This window comes from Hyperoodon ampullatus, assembly GCF_949752795.1.
Source record: "Hyperoodon ampullatus genome assembly, chromosome: 14".
Classification (NCBI taxonomy): Eukaryota; Metazoa; Chordata; class Mammalia; order Artiodactyla; family Ziphiidae; genus Hyperoodon; species Hyperoodon ampullatus.
Window position 1 is genome coordinate 46,055,178 of NC_136927.1, and position 19,484 is coordinate 46,074,661.

The 19,484-nt window shown below is 42.5% G+C and overlaps 1 protein-coding gene across 1 annotated transcript in view; it reads left to right on the forward strand.

Moving 5' to 3' along the window:
• Positions 1-19,484, forward strand: part of CALN1 (calneuron 1) — a gene marked incomplete at both ends in the record, with an annotated part of 444,970 nt that overhangs the window by 185,142 nt on the left and 240,344 nt on the right. The gene's annotated exons all lie outside the window — the stretch shown is intronic.

The window sequence follows — 19,484 nt, forward strand, 5'->3', positions numbered from 1 at the left end:
CATTTGAATACATTTACTTTATCATTCTCTCTCCCTCCCAAATCTATACAATTTTTAGAGTCAGCAGCAGATATGATGTCCCAATGAGTCTTGAATTCTCTGTGCATATTTTCCACACTTTCCTGCATAACCACGATATAATCATCAGAATCAGGAAACATAGTATAATACCATCACCTAATTGATAGTCTCCATTCAAATTTTCCCACTTATCCTAGTACTGCTCTTTATAGCTAAATCATGCAATCCAGGATCATATTTAGCATTTTTCTGTGATGTCTTTTCAGTTTTCTCCAATCTTGAAAGGTTCCTCAGGCTTTGTGTCTTGTTTTGTTATTTTACTTTCACCACCTGGTCATCTTTGAAGGTTATAGGCCCATTACTTTGTAACATGCCCTTCATGTTGGGTTTGTCTGATGTTTCCTTGTGGTTAGATTTAAGTTGTGCAGCTTTGGCAGAAATATCACAGAGGTGATGATGATGTGTCCTTCTCATGGCAACTGATCAGGTGACACATAATGATGATTTGTCCCATTACTGATGATATTAACTTTGATCACTGAATTAAGATAGAGTCTGCCAGGCTTCTCACTGTAAAGTGACTCTTTCCCCCTTCATAATTAATAAGTATTGGGGGGGAAATACTTGGAAACTATATATATAATCCTCATTAAACTTTCACCCACTGGTTTTAGTATCCATTAGTGATTCTTGCCTGAATCAATTATTATTGTGGTGGTTACCAAATGATGATTTTTCTAAGTCCATCATTGCTTCTAGACTTATTGGCATTATGCTATAAGCAAGAGCCTTTTCTTATCCACATTTATTCATTCATTCATTTATATCAGAATTAACTCATCAATTCCTGTTTTATTTAATAGATCATCATCTCTTTCTGTCAGTGTTTATTCTGATGTTACTAATAGCTCCTTCAGGCTGATTCCTGGATCTTTCTGGTATAATCTCACCGTTCAATATGATGATCACATAACACATAAAGTTTAGAAATTTTTCCACTTGACAATAAATTATGAACATTTTCTATGTCACTAAGAATCTACATTATTTTTAGTAATTGCACAGTGTCCATCAAATGTACTTAATGCTTCAGCCTTCCTGGTGGCCGACATGGAAGAGACTCCTCCCACATGCTAAGGCCCTTCATTCATTAGGCAGGGACACAGAATGTTATCAGAAACAGAGTTGGCACACAAAGCAGAAGCACATCCAGCATATTTGAGCATAATTATTTCCTGGCCTCCAGCCTGTAACTTGCTGTGCAGCTGCTAAGAGAGAGGCACTGTCTACACAGTATGCAAGAATATTCATTGTGGGGATACCTTGCATATAAAAACATTTCAGCAACTTATATGCCAATCAACTGGAGATGGAATACTATACCATAGTCAAAATAAACTAGAGTTATATGAATCAACATGTATATCTGTGTGTGTATCCATGATATTATGTATGCATACCCACCACAGACATACAAACGTGCACACACACACACACACACAAATATGAACACACACAAATGCATATATATTCAGAATAAAGGTGAAAAAGTCCAAGGTGACAATAAGTACTGAAATCATTGGGTTGAAAAGAGAGGAATGAAATAAGGAGGTGATCTATAGGGAGGGGTTTCAAACTATTGTATGTAAATTATACTTCAATGAAGCTATTTTTTAAAAAAGCTCTGAAGTAAACATGGTATAATATAAAGACCTGATAAGGCTGTGTTAAGTAAACACATGTTTATTATATTATTCTCTTTTTTGGACTCATGTTTGAAACATTTTGTAAGAAATAAAGATTTTTAGAAAACATAAACGGGAATGACAAATACCAAAACCAAGACAGTGATTATATCTGGGCCATGGAAGAAATAGGAACAAGGAGAGAGATACGAGAACTTCACTTGTATTTGTGATGTCTAACTTCATTTTCTTTTTCTAAAAAATTTAAACCAACATGGCAAAGTGTTAAGATTTGATACAGTTTGGTTGTGGGATTATAAAGGTTTGCTCATATCATTCCCTAGGCTTTTCTGTATAGAAGTGAGGGTATAACTAAAGTTCAAAGTCTCTGGACAAGAAGGAAGTAATGGAATTCATAATCTGCATGGCAGGTTAGCTCTGGAAGGCAGAGCCTGAGGCAAGGGTTAAGTGCTAATGTCTTTGAGGAGGTGCAAACCCAGGGCAGCAAGAAAGGGAAAAGAGTAGTGAGAGAAAGAAGGATGGAAAGTGAACACCAAGGGATGCATTGCTAGGTTGACCATCTTTTCATGAGGTCTCAGCTATGCAGGATGACTCCAGATCAGCTGAAGAGAAACACTGTTTGGGGACAGTCCATTGGAGAGAAGAATAGAGAGGAGGTTTATTTCCTAGCTCTCTCCTTTCTTTTCTTTCTAATTGGTTAAAATTGAATTTTCAGGAAGTGAATACACTTGTTCTTCTGGAGTGTGTCATCAAACCCATTTGTCCACCACTTGGAGGCCGGATTGCATACACTGTGTATTGCTCTATCCAAACGTAGAAACTGTAGGGGAGTGAGAGACCCTGGACTTGGCCTTAGGCCTTGGGGTCACATGGTCCTAAAGGACTCTGACTTGAGTCACCATGGTGGCAACAGCTACAGCAAAGCAAGTGGCCAAAAGTTTGGGAGAGGGACGAGGTCAAGAGACTCTGAGGAGTCCCATTAGATGAGGCCAACACAGATGGAATGGGATACCTCTTGTCTAAAACAAGAGAGGGAATGATAATGTATTTTGTAGTAGGTAAGTTTACAGGGGAAAAGGGGTGAAAAATTAAAACCATCCTGGACTGATGACCCCTTTCTTTTCTGAAGAGCAACTGTAGGACCACATTATTTACTGAGAGTTTGAGGATGGCTTTAGGAAGTGGAATTGGGAGCTTGAGGAGATTGATGAAGATCTTGAATAGGACGATGGGGAAAGGATTGTGTCTGGCTATGGAGGTGTGGAGGCTGCTTGGGTTGCACAGAACAGGACTAGCGGGAAATTAGGAGGTGGTGGTAAGAGTATTGGGAAGAGAGTGGTTGAATTGAATTGGGCTCTAGGTAACTTGTCTAATTTGGTTGAACAGGAAAGGAAGACAGTGGCAGGCTGACAGTCTGGAGAAATGCTGAGGAATTAAGGTCTTAGAAAGGTAAAAGAGCAGCCTCATGAGAGTGACCTTTGGAAAACTATGAGGTCGTGGTATGAGAGTGAAAAGTTAGAGCTTAAGGTTTCAGAGTTGGAGAATGTTGGGTGAGGCCGAGGACCAGAATGAGGCCAGGTGTTGGGTTTCTTGAGTGGAGTGGAAATAACAGCTGTTCAAGAAGCAGTGATTAAGGATAGTGAGTTCACTTAGAAGAGGAGGAGTCTGGGAATGGAGCAAGATTGTTGTTCTGATACGTGGTCCAAGTGAAAAAGCATGAAGAGGAATGATGAGTAGAGTTAGCTCAGCTCTGCACTGGAGAACTAATGTAGATGATTAGGAACTGTTTTAGTGCTGAGTCACCAAGGGAGGCCAGTTAATAAATGGGGTCAGCCGTTGCATCATTGACACTAGATTGAATCATCACCATATAATCTTGAATCCAATTACCATCCATCTTTAAAGATCTTATGCATTTTCCCCACTGAAGAATCAGTTTCTTCCCATGACACCCGCCCCCACCCCCCAGCTTTCTTAAGTTGTGGGTATTATAGCACTTATCACACTGCACTGTAATTTCCTATTTGCCTTTCTGCCTCTCTCCCTGCCTGCCCCATCATGAGAGCTTTAAGGGCAGAGCCAGATCTCGCCCAGCATCAGGTCCTCACCCAGCCTGGTCCCTGATGACCTGTGGATGTTCAGAGCACTGCACGGGGTGGCGGGGGAAGGAAGAGGGCAGTGGCAGCATCAGGCATCAGGGAGTCCGTGGGTCACCTTCTGTTTGATGGTTGAGACAAGCTCTTTGATTAAGTCGTTTGCTGGTTTTGCTTTTTCAAATATAACCTCAGCCTCTCCCCCAAATTACTTAAGAGATACGTGTTCCTTGTAGAATGTTTGGAAAAGGATAATAATCACCCATAACCCTAACCTTCAGCAACAACCACTATTAATGATTTAGTGCATATTTTAATAATCATACATTTTATTTTTTATTTGAATATATATACATTAGTAGTACACATTTCAAAAGGAAGAAAAGTGTATATAGTGAAAGTGTCCCTCTATTCTGTCCTTTCTCCCCACCTAGTTCCCTTCCCCAGGGGAACCACAGTTCCCTGAATCCTGTATGTTCATCCAGAGAGTAATTCTGGACATTTACAAGCAAGTTTGTGTCATCTTTTTTCCTTCTTCTTTTTATACAAATGGTAGCCTTTGATGCACACCTTTCTGCATCTTGCTTTTTTCATTTCACAATACATCTTGCAGGTCATTCCACATCAGGATCTAAAGAGCATTCTTCCTCTTTTTACAGCTGTATACTCTTCCATTGCTTGGGTGTACTCTGATTTATTGAATCTGTTTTCTGTTTATGGGCATTTGAGTTGATTATGATCTTTTAAAATTTTGATGTTTTATCATGGAAAATTCAAGTGTAATGAACACCTGTGGGCCCATCACCCAGCTTTAACTTGGGACCAAGCTTGTTTTATGTGTACCCCATCTGCCAACTCTCCTCTTCCTTGTATTATTTTAAAGCAAATCCCAGACATTTTATCATTTCATCTGTAATTATTTTAGTATAGATTTAAAAAATGACTTTAAAAAATACCATTATCGCACCTAACACAATTAACAATAATTCCTAAATGTTGTTAAAGCCGATCTTTTAAAACATATATATGTAATCACTGCTGTGACTGATAACCTGGTTCATGCTTCACTCCACATGTGTGTGATTAGAGCTGTAGGATACATTTCTAGAGGTTTGTTGAGTTAAAGTGTGCATTTTTAATAGAATAGACATGGCCATTTTGCACTTCAAAGAGATTATACTAACTTACACTTCTACCCCCAAAGTTTCAGAGGGCCTGCTTCCTCACAGCTTTATCCACACAGCGTGTTATCACGTTTCTTGATCTTTACTTGCCTCACAGGTGAAAATATACAAATGACATTTTAATTTGCATTTCTCTTACTCTGAGTTGGGTTGAACATTGTTTTATATTTTTAAGAGCCATTTGTAATTTCTTTCCTGGGAGCTACTAAGTGTCTGCCCATATTCTTTGAGCATCTTTTGCTTTGCTGGCCTTTTCCTCATTGATATACAGGAGCTTTTTAAATATGAAGGAATTGGCTCCTCGCTTGTAATGTAACTTGCATATATTTTTACTTTGTTTCTGATTTTTGACTTAGTTTACAGTGATTTTTGTCATGAGGAAGTTTTAAATTTTTACTTAGAATTTATCAGTCTTTCATTTAATGGCTTTTGGTGTTTGTTCCCTACTAAGTATAGCGTTATCCATTCAGATTATAAAATAAATTTCCTCATTTTTTTCCCTCTTATAATTATGGCTCCATCTTACATATTTAATCTTTGGTTCTTTTGGAATATATTTTGGTATAAAGTGTGGAGTATAGTTTCATTTTTAACTTTTTCCAGATATCTACTTACTTGTCCCAAAATTATTTATTAAATCCATCTTTTCCCTTTATTTGAAATGTCACTCTTGTGATATACTAAATTTCTGTACATATCCAGACCAATTTCTGATCTTTCTACTGTTTTCAGTTGAAATGCTTATTATCATTTATTTAATTAGTTTGCATAAAGCAATGTATTTAATGTTCATTGCAGCACTATTCATAATAGCCACAACATGGAAGCAACCTAAAGGTCCATCAACAGAGGAACGGATAAAGAAGATGTGGTACAATGGAATATTACTCAGCCATAAAAAAGAATGAAATAATGCCATTTGCTGCAAAATGGATGGGCCTAGAGATTGTCATACTGAGTGAAGTAAGTCAGACAGAGAAAGACAAATATCATATGATATCACTTATGTGGAATCTAAAAAATGGGTACAAATGAACTTATCTACAAAACAGAAATAGAGTTGCAGATGTAGAAAACAAACTTATGGTTACCAGGGGGTAAGCAGGAGGAGAGATAAATTGGAAGATTGGGACTGACATATACACACTACTATATACAGATAACTAATAAGGGCCTACTGCATAACACAGGGAACTCTACTCAATACTCTGTAATGGCGTATATGGGAAAGAATCTAAAACAAAAAGGTGGATGTATGTATATGTATAACTGATTCACTTTGCTGTACATCTGAAACTAACACAAAATAGTAAATCAACTATACTCCAATAAAAATTAAAAAAATAAAAAATAAAAACAAAACAGATTACATCTATTTTTTGTGGTTTCCCACTTCTATTATTAAAAATAAGGCTGTGATAAGTAACTCTGTAAATAAGTCTTTACAAATAAGTATCCTAAAACATTTTTTAGAATAAATTTCCACAAATGGAATTGCTGGGTCTAAAGGTATACACACGTTTAAAACAGTTCTATTATGGAAATTGTCAATCTTACTGACAAACAGAGAGGCTAGTGTAAGCCCTGTGGTAGCCACCGCTGGGCTTCTGTGATTTTTCAACACTTTACCAATTGTATTTATTCTGTCACCCCTGCCCCCTGCGTTTTTTCCTGGAGTATTTTAAAGCAAAGCCCAAACAGTATATCATTTCCTCCAAAATACCATCGGTATAGCTAACTTAAATCAGCTTATTTCTCTATTACGTATCTCAAAAATATGCGTTTAAGGGCTTCCCTGGTGGCGCAGTGGTTGAGAGTCCGCCTGCCGATGCAGGGGTCGTGGGTTCGTGCCCCGGTCCAGGAAGATCCCACATGCCGCGGAGCGGCTGGGCTCGTGAGCCATGGCTGCTGAGCCTGTGCGTCCGGAGCCTGTGCTCCACAACGGGAGAGGCCACAACAGTGAGAGGCCCGCGTACCGCCAAAAAAAAAAAAAAATGTCCGTTTAAGACTTGCTCTATCTAGGATCCAAACAAGGTCCATATTCTTAAGGCTTTTGGTACTTGCTGCTTGGTTGCCCTGCAGAGGCAGCCAGTTCACACTCCCACCAGCAGGGTGCGGAGTTGCTTTTACCATCTCGTCTTGCTAATTCTGGGCACACCATCAAATGGGCCTTGCTGAACTTCCAGTTGCTGCAGCCAGAAACCTCCCATTCCCCTCCTTTCCCATCCCATACCCCATCTCTCAGGACATCCTGCTGGAGACTTAGCCTTCAAATCCATCCAGAACCACATCTCCCTCCTGGCTTGCTCTCTCGCCTGGACCACTGCAGCATCTTCACTCTGCTCCCATGTTATCCTCACAATCTGTTATCAGCCCAGAAGCCAGAGGCATTCTTTTTTTTAAATTGAGGTATAATTGGTACATAACATTATATTAGTTTCAGATGCACAACATAATGATTTGATATTTGTGTATATTGTGAAATGATCACCACAATAAGTATAGATAACATCCGTCACCATAGTTACAAAATTTTCTTCCTTGTGATGATCACTTTTAAGATCTACTCTCTAAGCGGCTTTCAAATATGCAATTCAGTGTTATTAACTATAGCCACCATGCTGTACATTACACCCCCGTGAGTTATTTTTATATAATTAGAAATGTGTCCCTTTTGACCACCTTTACCCATGCCCCCCACCCCAACCTGACTCTGACAACCAACAGTTTGTTCTCTGTATCTATGAGTTCAGGTTGGTTGTTTTATTTGTTTTTAGATTCCACATCTAAGTGAGATCATACAGTATTTGCCTTTCTCTGTCTGACTTATTTCACTTAGCGTAATGCCCTCAAGGTCCATCTACGTTATCGCAATTGGCAATTGTCTCAACTCCTTTTATATGGCTGAATTATAGTCTATTGTGTATACATGCCGCATTTTCTTTATCCTTTCTTCCATCGTTGGATGGAAGGTTGTTTCCATATCTTGGCTATTGTGACTAATGCTGCAGTGAACATGGGGTTGCAGATATCTTTTCAAGATAGTGATTTTGTTCTCTTTGGATATATACGCAGAAGTGGGATTACTATATCATATGGTAGTTCAATTTTTAAGTTTTTTGAGGAACCTCCATACTGTGTTCCATAGTGGCTGCACCAATTTACATTCCCGCCAACAGTGCACAAGTGTTCCCTTTCTTCACATTCTCGCCAACACTTGTTATCTCTTGTTGTTTTGATAAGAGCCATTCTAACAGCTGTGAGGTAATACCTCGCTGTGGTTGTGATTTGCATGTCCCTGATGATTAGTGACGTTGAGCCCCTTTTTAAGTACCTGTTGGCCACCTGTATGTCTTCTTTGGACAGGGGCATCCTTTTAACACACAAGTGAGGCCACGTTACTCCTTGGCTCAGCAACCTGCCATGGCTCCCTCCTCATTCAAAGCGCCGACAGTGGCCTACAAGGCCTTACGTGATCGGCCTTCGCACCCTCATCTCTCCACTATGCCCCCCTCCTTCTCCCCACCCCTGTCACTTGGCCCCCTTGGCAGCCCTCCAGCACTCCAGGCACATGACCACCTAGGGATTTAGCCCAGACTGTTCCCTCTGTCTGGAACAGTCTTCCCCAGAAAGCCCATGGCTATGCCCTTTCAAGTCTTTGCTCAAACGTCTTCTTGCTGCAGCTCAATTACCCACCCTCTGTGTTTACTCTGGAACCTGCTCCTTGCACCGCCCGACCCCCGCCGGTTCCTCAGTGCTGCCCCCCCCACTCTGTTATCACTTTCCTATGCGTGGTGTTAGTTACTTTATGAAAGGCCTATTGTTTACTGTCTGTCTCCCCCACCCCTTAGAATCCAAGTACGTGGGATCTGGGATCTTTGTTGTGGTCCCTATCACATTCTAGCTTCTAGAACGTACCTGGCACATCGTGGACACCAACAAATCCTTATTGATAAAAATCTGGATATGAATCTGATAGATAAAACATGGTGTATTATGGTTCTACTCATTTGTGCTGGAAAATTAATAGTAAAAGGTACCACAAGTGAAAAAATTAATAGTGAGGTGGAATTCTATTTTATATGATTTTTGACTCTCTGTATTTTTCCTTTTAGGGCAAGTCTGTTTGTGTTTTTTTTTCATTGTTCTGTTGGGGCATTCCAGTAAAACCTTTTACATACCAATTATGATCCCTTTGTTCACCATATGTCAATTCATCTTGGCTTACTTTCTAGGTTGTCTCTTTGTGTTATTGGCTTTTTTATGTATCAATCTGCCTTCAGTCCTTTATTTTTTTTAATTTTTTCGTTTTTTTTGGCTGCACCGAGCGGCTTGCAAGATCTTAGCTCCCCGACCAGGGATTGAATCCAGGTGCTTGGCAGTGAAAGCGCCAAGTCCTAACCACTGGACTGCCAGGGAATTCCAAGCCTTCAGTTCTTTAGAAAGAACTTCTTTTGTTGTCTAATTAATTTGTTTTAATTCCCTCTATATTTTAATTTCTCAGAAGTAGATTTGGGTAGATGGTGTGATGTATAGTTGTAACTTAATATTTTCCAAGTTCTCAGCTGATTATTACAGCCCTCTATATGAAGCCATCTTTCTTTTTCTCCATGGATTGAAATGTTGCCTTTATCACACTGTTGGCCTCCATGATCGGAAAATCCACACGACCAGACGTGGCGCTTCTCCTTGACTCCCATACAGGTCACCTCTTCTTTAAGAGAAATCTGGAATGATTTGTGTGTGCACGTGTGTGCACCTGTGTGTTCTGGGATAGTTGGCTTATTCTCTTGTGACTCCCTTAGGATTAAGTGTCTGGGTAGAATTCCTAAAGCAATTTCTCCCCTTTCCTGAGCTGCCCTTGTAATATTGGAGGGTTGGCTCAGGATCAGTCTGCCTCAGCTGATTTCAGTTTTATTTCTCAAACTGGAGCCAGTGCCAGGTTTGCAAATAGTCTTTTCAGAGGTCCAGACTTAATTTGATAGAGAACCAGCACGTTAAAACAAAATGAGAGAGTTGGCAATTTTAAGCAAATAAATTACTTTCTATTGATAATGGGATATTTATGTCAGCTGCAGTGGAGAACAATTTCTTCATATCCAGGCCCTTAATCAATGATCAGGAAGGCACAGTAGAGTAGGAAGCAATGCAGCAGGGAGGTGTGCAGGAATTTGGTGAGCTGAAGGAGGGGGTTGCTCCGTGGGCTTCCCCCAAGTGGCTGTGAACCAGTCCAAACCTGTGTCTTTTCCTCTGCACAGTTCAGTGCGGGGCTTGGGCTCACATTGTCTTGAATTCCATCTGACTACCTACCTTTCTCTAGGCAACAAGTCCAGAGCAGCTGTATTTGCCAGGCTATGAGAAACAAGACTTGGGCCATGTTTACCTGCGCCCTTGCCTGTGAGCAAAAGAAGGACAGGTTTGACAAGAGTTAAAATTGAAAAATTCCACAACAGAAGGGGAATTCTTTTCTGGATTCCAGCCAATTCCTGCAACTCCCACCATTTGTCATTTTACCCTGAGTCTCAGTGCCATGAATTGTTTGGAAGATGACTTTAGGAGAATTTTCATTTCATGGACTGAGCGTGTCTTTTGGGCCCTGTTTTAGGTGCTGGAGATGCTTTGGTCTAAGAGACTACAACATGGATGAATTAGGAGCAGACAAGTCAAGCTATACACATGTGAGCATCACTGTCCTCTTGTTCTATTAGGCTTGGTCTGTAAAACTGGTAAATCCTTGTGGCTGACTGAATCTGCCTGCTTCTGCCCACTACCGAATCTTGATACTGAACTCAGGTCTGGCTGCTTGATGCTCAAAAAATCAATACTCGTGAGAGAGATTAATGTCGGTAGAAAGGAAAGTTGCTTTCAATCAGAATGCTGGAAATCTGGGGAGAAGGTGGACTCAGTGTCTCCCAGAAACCATCTCTAGAGTCTGCTCAGCCATGAAAGCTTTTAAAGGGAAAAAAGGAAATAATTTCAGTTAACCATTGAGACTGGGGGTCAGAGTCATTGCCATCCCCCATGGTGTGCGGGCTTGTCCACTTCCTGTGATTTTTCTTTGGATGCTTTCTTGTTCACACAGTTTGTTCACGAGATTACTGAAGGGGAAGCTGGGGAAGAGATCTGGTCATCTGTTAATTACTTATTCTTCATTTCTACTTCTTTGATCTACGGAAAGAACCAACAAGTTAGGCAAGGTATTGTGTGATCAAAAGATTTGGAAGGTGTGCTAGGACCCGGAGATGAGGGGGCGACTGATTTAAAGTTAGTGGTAAGACAAAGGGACCTCCTGCAAAGAGCTCTTTCCTGCCAAAAGCTGCTTACATCCTGTGGCTGAGGTTGTTACAGAAGGGGCAGGGGGCAGAGGGCAGGGGCAGGTGAGGTGCAGCTGGGAGGTCTTAGACCTGCAAGGACTAAATCTGTCACTCGGCAGGTCTTACGTCTTAAGATTGGTAGGCCTACGGGGGTTCCAAAAACAAAGACTTTGCTCTAGCCTTCCAGAATGTAACATCCCTCTGGGACCCAAGAAAGATGGTTGTTTAAGTAGACAGAAGTACAAAGCTGGGTAGCATGTGCTGCTTTGTGGCAGTGAATGAGAGCTAACTGCTCAGTGCAGAAGTAGGAAATGAGATGGTCCCATGACAGCCGCCATGATGGAGGAGGGCATTGATTCAGGAGAGACAGAGAGATGCCTGGGACATTCTAGGACGAGCTTGCGAGGCTGCTAGGGAGAGTCTGAAGTTGTAACAAGAAGGGGGTGTACCAGAGTGTAATAGTGAGATAGAGGCTGCAGTGGGGAAGCCGAGACATGGGTGAGGTCAGAGCTTCTCCAAGAGTGGGGCCTGAACCATGCATGAGTAGGGAGATCAACTTCGCTGATTGGAGTGTGCAGGGAAAAAAAAAATAAGGAGAAAGAAATAGACAGAAAATAGAGTGTGTCCCAGGTGGGAAGGGTGTGTCCTTTTCAGGAAGTATGTGTTTGAAGAGGTAGAGTGTGAAGTTGAGGAGTGTGCACTCTGGCCAGCAGGCCTGGATTCAAATCACTGCCCTGACACTTAGAACCACGTGGCCTCAGGTGAAGGGCAACCTTCCGTGGGTTGTTGCCAGGAATAAATGAGCTAACATACAAAGAACACTCAGAGCAGTGCCTGGTATACTTAAGCACACAGTAGGTTTAGCTGTTACATAGTAGTTGGAGCCAGAAGAAATTGCTACTATTTGACCATTTTTTAATCTCTACAAAAGCAATTTTATATGGTTCAACTTAATATACTCATACACCTCCCCCATATACATTATAACTATATCGTGCATCTGTCATGATGTACTGTGCAATTCTTACTGTGGATTGGAATTTCAAAGGCTGTGTGCTATCCTGGCTTTCCCTGGCTAGGGAGTGGCTATGAAGCATCAATTTTAATAACAATGTGTGGTATTTCCATAGGTACTTTGCTCTGAAGGGCCCCATGACATGCCCTTTTGCTGTCTTTGTCTAGCCCTCTTCCATGTGTCATTAAAGGGTGGGCTGGGCGCTGGGCTCTCTAGAGGTTGCCCTTACCTAGTGGCAAACAGAAGCATCTGGGTCACAGAGTAGGGCCTGAGTCAACGTCACCGCCAAGTCCAGGCCTCCCTCCTGGCTCCTCCTGAGTCCTGTGCACTGGCTGCTCTGCATCTTCTCCCCAAGCCCGGATTGACAGAATCAAAACAAAGCCGTATTGCAACATGGATGGACCTAGAGATTATCATACTAAGTGAAGTAAGTCACACAGAGAAAGACAAATATCATATGATATCACTCATGTGGAATCTAATTTAAAAAATGATACAAATGGAGGTATTTACAAAACAGAAACAGACTTGCAGATATTGAAAACAAACTTATGGTTACCAAAGGGGAAATGTGGGAGGGAGGGATAAATCAGGATCTTGGAATGAACATATACACAGTACTATATATTAGATAGATAACCAACAATGACCTACTGTATAGCACAGGAAACTCCACTCAGTATTCTGTGATAACCTATATGAGAAAAGAATCTGAAAAAGAATGAATATATGTAAATATATGTATAACAGAATCACTTTGCTGCACACCTGAAACTAGCACAACATTGTAAATCAACTATACTGCAATACAATTTAAACAAACAAAAAACCCAAAGCTGTGTTGCCTTTAAAAATAATTTTTGCCTCATTAAAAAGCAAAACCAAAAAGAGCCCCTCATGTTTTCTTGGATTTAGTTGTTGGTTTTCTGTTAGAAAGTTCTTTTTTTCTTTTTCAGCCCAAGAGAAATTCCAGAGGTCAAGGAAAAGACTTAGTTTCTAGAATAATACTCTGCGAGATCCAGAAAACAAATCTGAGTCCCAGCCACCAAGCTGTCCTCCACAGTCCCTTCCCACTGGGGGCTCAGTGTGGGCCCCATCTCTTCCCAACCCATGTCCTGTTTGCCTTATACCTTGGTTTCCTAGGACCTGGCACCTAGAAGGGTGTCTGACACACAGTCGGTGCCCGAGAAATATTTGTAAGGTTGAGTTAAATTGAACAATGCAAAGATAAACTTAGCTTTGACGATTCCTAAGACCCCAGGGAGGGGGGTGTGTGTGAGCCATGCCTGAGAGGCCCTCTCCTCTCCATTCAATTTGCTTCTGGTTTATTTCTGGAACTTGGATCTTGCTCTTCTGGCCTCCATATCAGTGCTAAATACACAAAATGATCTTGTTTTCTCAGAACCTGATTTTTCTCTGATCTCAGGATATTCAGCTTAGGAGCAGTGTGACTTAATGAAAAATTAATTGTATTGATTATTACCATGCTTACAGATAAATTCCACTCAGTTTGCTGCTTGCAGATCCATGCAGTATTGCCTTATGTGCCAAATGGTGCGATGCCTGTTTTCTGCCTTGGGCTATTTCCCTGAGAAGGTGCTTGTTGCCATGTGAGAAATGACTCCTTCTGGGGAGAAGCACCAGGTTTGTCCCCAGGATGCTGGCTAGTCAGCTGGACTGTGGGAGATGGTCCATCTCCTCTTAGGAGGAACTACCCAGCATCCTGCCCTGGAAGCAGTCCTGGTCTGGACTCAGGAGGGTGGGTCTCTCCCCTCTCATCCCTCCTCTTCCCATGTTAGGGGAGCCCCTTTCCCCTCTCTGAGCCTCAGTTTCCTCACCTCAGCCATGAGTGTGGGTGTTTCCTGGGCACCTCGTTTGAGCCTGGTCCCATGCTGAGTGTGAGATCCACTTAGGGTCCTGCGATTACCCTGCAGGTCTTTTTCAGGCAATATCTGAATTGTCTCCTTTTCCTTGAAGCCTCCCTTTATAATCATCTGGATCTTGAACTTCAGCATAGCTAGATGAAAGGTACATCTCAGAGGAGATTGGGTTTCTGTGCATAAAAATGATGCAAAATGGAGGACACTAATAACTGATACTGCCTTTTTGGAGAGTGTGATATTGTATAAGAAATATATATGGTTAGTCTTCTTCCCTGGTTCCTGGCCCCAAACTTCTGAAACCCTAGGAACCTCTGGAGTGATGAGAGTGTCTTTTGTATGCTAATGAGATGACTGGTGGCTGGGGTCCTTAGATAGCTTTAGGATGGGGGCTGGTGGCCAGAAAGACCAAAGCATGATCAGAAGGTTGGAACTTTTAGCCCCATCCAGTGACTTCCAGGGAGAGGAGAGGGGCTGGAGATTGAGTTCTGTTGTCAATAGCCAATGATTCAAACAACCAGGCTTACATAATGGAACCTCCATTAAAAACCCTAAATGATGGGGTTTGGAGAGCTTCCAGATTGGTGAATACATGGAGGTGCCCAGAAAGAGTATGGAAGCTCTGTGCAAACCATACCCCACCCCAAACCTGGCTCTATGCATTTCCTCCATTTGGCTGTTCCTGAGTTCTACCCTTTATAATAAACCAGTCAATGTAAGTAAAGAGCTTTCCTGAACTCTGTGAGCTATTCTAGCAAATTATCGAATCTGAAGAGGAGTTGTGGGAACCCTTGACTTTATAGCTGGTTGGTCACAAGTCCACGTGGCCTAGACTGGTGGCTGGCGTCTGAAGTGAGGACAGTTTTGTGGGACTTCCCCTTTGGGGTCTGCACTCACTCTGAGTAGTTAGTGTCAGAACTGGGTTAAATCACTGGACACCAGCTTATTGGCATCCAGAGGGCTGGAGAATTAGTTGGTGTGGGAAAAAAAACCCACACGTTTGGTCTCAGAAGTGCTGTGAGTAGAAACGGGTCGTAGAGGACAACTTGGCAATACATATTAAGCACCGTAAACAAAACTCCTGCCCTTCGACCCAATACTTGTGTTCCTAAGATATCATCTTAAGGAGATGATCATCAAAAGACATGAAAATTTATGTACAAAGATTTACATTGTGGTATTATTTAAAATCAGAACTGATCTAAATGTCCCACACTAGGAGTTTGGTGACATCAATTTGGCTATCGTGATTTAATGGGATACTATGTAGCCATCAAAATTGATGTTTTAAAGACTAGCTAACAATATGGAAGATTGAAATGACAGTGTGTTAAATGAAAAAAAAAAAAGATATAAAGCTATAGAGAGAGCATGAGCCTGGTTTAGGAATATCTGTACTTAAAAAAAGTTTGGAGTAAAATGCCCTAATATGTTAACAATGGTTATTGCTGACCAGTGAATTATAGATAATTTTTTTCTTTATACATTTTGGGGGCATTTTTTATAAGAAGCATCAATTAATGTATAAACTGAAAAATGTAGCATTCCCCTGTAGGTCTAGCTCTGGTCTTTTGAGGGGGTTGTCCCCATCCCAGAGGTCAAGTCCGGAGCCTCTCAAGACAAAGAAAACTGCAGTCTGGATAGATGTCCTCTTCCTTTCTCTTTGCTCATCACCCTGTTTTTCAGTAGAGAGACCCTCCAGCGATGCTCACTCTCATCCATATTCAAATCATTTTAATGGTTTTCCTTTCAGCCCTATGGAGCGTTCAGTCCATCACTGGGTGCCCGTGGCCCAGATGGGCTCTCATTGTGAGTTTCAGTTCTCATTTGCTTTGTTCTTTTGCTGTTGGGGAATTTTCCATTAGCTTTAACGGACCTGGCATGCTAAAATCAATTCAGCTTCATCTGTGGAGGTGTACACGTTGGGGACAGATAAACTCTGTTTTAGCTCCTAAACCCTTAGAAATGCCCCTGGCTTTATGACCGCCTGGTGCCACCCTACGTTAGGAGAGAATGATTATTTTTCATGACCTGGGCTACTTCGTCCATGTAATTTCTCTACCTAATAAGTTACTGACATGCTTTTCTTTCTGAATGCTAGCTAGGGAAGGAGTTGGCGTTATTTTTGAATTCAAGGTATCATTTGAGGCAATAGGTAAGGAAAAAGGCCAGGAACGTGGTGACACCAGAGCTCCACAGTATGAACCTTGAATCACTGTCCCACCAGCCTTGAGCACAGGGCCTTTGAATTGTTTTTTCAACACTGCCTCTTCCCTGCCCCCAGGGTGAACAGGGACTCACGGTGAGCCTGGAGCCAGGGAACCTGCAGGAACCCTGCTCAACCCTGGATTCTAACCGTAGATCACAGCTACTGTTACGCTATCGGGAAGGGACAGTCATTTAGTGAGCATTTATTGCAATGGATGCAATCACATCTCAAATAGTAAATAACCTAGGAGTGAGGATCCTTTAACCCTTTTGAAAATGTACCAAGAGAAAAAAGCCAGGTTAGAAAGTGTATGATACAAAGCAGCATCGTAACCCCAACGTCGCCCCCATCTGTGTGGCCACAGCTCTATTAAATGCGGGACACTTCCGAGTTCCTGCTGCATCCCTGCCTCCTCCCAGCAGATTTCCCTCCTCCTTCAGGGCCCCACCTCCCTTGCTGTCTGAGCTCTCACCTCTGTGTTCCCTGATTACTAAAACCAATTAGTTGTATTTGCAGACCGATAGATTATAATTAACTTGGAACTCATTCACACTAAAACCCACACCGGGATTGAACCAGCATCTTGTATGCAATTATGGTCATTCTATTCCCATTTTCCATCCTCATCGTATTTTCAGTATCACTGTCTTCAAAGGCTAGTCATGTATTTCCATGTATTCACCAGGCCTGACTGCTTGGGTATCTCTCAGAGCCCTGGACTCCGCGTGGCCAAAATACCACGTCCCCTCCCTCCCTCCCTGAAATCCTGTGCTTCTTCCTGAATTGGCTCTCAGTTAATATCATCACTGCTCACCCCATCCGGCAAACTAGAAACCTCAGCATCATCCTCAAATCGTCCCTCCCCTAAACCAGGGACACCTGAGCCCTGGACCGCTCAGAAGTCCTTGGTCCCCCTCCCAGCAGCTCCGGAGGTAGCTCTGGGCCCCTCATCTCCCCTTTGTCTCCAGGTGAGGGCTCTGCTTCTCATCCCTTGTCACTCTAGTCTTCACCACCCTGATGCCAGAGCCCTCAGTTTACGAACCAATCTGATCCTTTCTCTCTCTCTCTCTCTCTCTCTTATTTAAAATTTTAAAACCATTAAGGGCTCCCTGTGGCCTACAGCAGGGGTTCACAAGCTTTAAAAAGCCAAAGTATAACTATTTTCGGCTTGGTGAGCCAAACTGTCCCCGTCACAAGGACTCAATTCTTTTTTTTTTTTTTTTTTTTGCCGTACGCGGGCCTCTCACCATTGTGGCACCTCCCGCTGCGGAGCACAGGCTCCGGACGCGCAGGATCAGCGGCCATGGCTCACGGGCCCAGCCGCTCCGCGGCATGTGGGATCCTCCCGGACCGGGGCACGAACCCGTGTCCCCTGCATCGGCAGGCGGACTCTCACTGCGCCACCAGGGAAGCCCTGACTCAATTCTTATTGTGTGGTCCAAGAGCAGCTGAAAATGGACAACCATTTGTCAATGAATGGGCGTGGCTCTGTTCCAATAAAACTTTATCGACACACAAGGTGGTGGGCCAGATTTGGCCACAGACCATCGTTTGCCAACACCTGGCCTGCAGGTTATAGCTCAGGTGGCTTCGAAGTCTCTTTCAATCTTGCCCTAGCACACTTCTCCACCCTCATCTCTCGATGTTTCTACACCCGCCGTGCAGCCAATGCGTTCAACACGCCCATCTTGGTTCACTTTCTCCACTCAGCCTCCTTTCCCCTCTCTCCGAGGCCTTAAGATTCGAAAGATCCAAGTGTAACCCTTTCACAGAACTGTCTCTTTGTCCTAAGGAAGGACTTCCATGAGATTTGTGTAGACTTGTATTATTGTGCTTGTTGTTCTCTGTTATGGATATCTGGTCACCCCTCTGTCTCTCCAACTGGAATGTAAACTTCTCAGAGCCTGGAAAGTTTTTTTGGCTACCTATCTATCTTAGCATCGCATCTGGCATATAATAAATAAACAGCAACTCTTCAGTGAGTGAATGGCTGTATTAATCAGCTCTACATACTCATTTTTTGTCTTTCATAGAGAAGGGAGAAACTTTTCTAAATCTTTTGTCATTAGCTCAGCCCCCGTCCTATTATTTCTCCCGAATAAAGACCTCTAGACTTGTATCTTATATTTTCTGGTGCGTTTGTGTTGGTATTTAATAATTGCCTGGCCTAGCCTTGCTGAGCTGCATCTCTCTCCAGTTTTGCACTTTCTCAATGGCATTTATCAACAGAAGGCATCGTGTTCACTCATAAAGTCCTCACATTTTGTGGTTAAAATCCCACATGCTTCCCAAACATACCTTTTTGTGGAGAATAAACAGATTTCACAGCTAGCGGGGATTGAGATAAGAAAAATTGTTCTTCGTTACTAATTTGAGTTTGCCAGTTAGCACAGTGAATTTCAGCTGATTCTTCAGAGCTAGAACATTAGCCAATGAATATTGACTCTGCCTGGTGTCTGGATTTCATCTGATACACACTCTGTTGGGGTGGCCTGATTGATGAGTCTGTTCTGTATGATCGCTGCACCTCTGCCTGAATTGGCTATGACATAGGGAGCATCACAGAACCAAAGCATGGTTCTCAGAGGGCACTGGGTCCAGATGCAGGGGGTACCAGTGGTGGCTGCAGGTATTTTCAAGAAAATACACTTGCTGGCATAATGAGCAGTACATCTCTTGTTCTCTAAAACAGGATCATTTCTATCCCAGGCCTTGCTTTGCTCCAGGACCTCAACCTCACTCCAGGGAGGAGAGGCCCAGGTCCCTGTGGGAATGTAGACTTTGCTTCTGGAAGATTCCACAGGCAGAGAGTGGATTCTTTTTTTCAGAAGATGTGTCTTACTGTGTTTCCTTTTATATTCCGCACAATGACAATTGGACAGGCTCCATGAGCATCATGGATGCCCCTCTGTGGTCCACGAAGTCACCTTGGAGAGGGCAGAATTGGCCGTGCTGGTGCCTGGTGTGCACATGCTTCGTGAGGCTGAGATTGAATCAAAGACCGAAAGCACAGCATGCTTATATAACTCCAAAGCACAAGGGACTTTCTCCTAAAGAGGGGA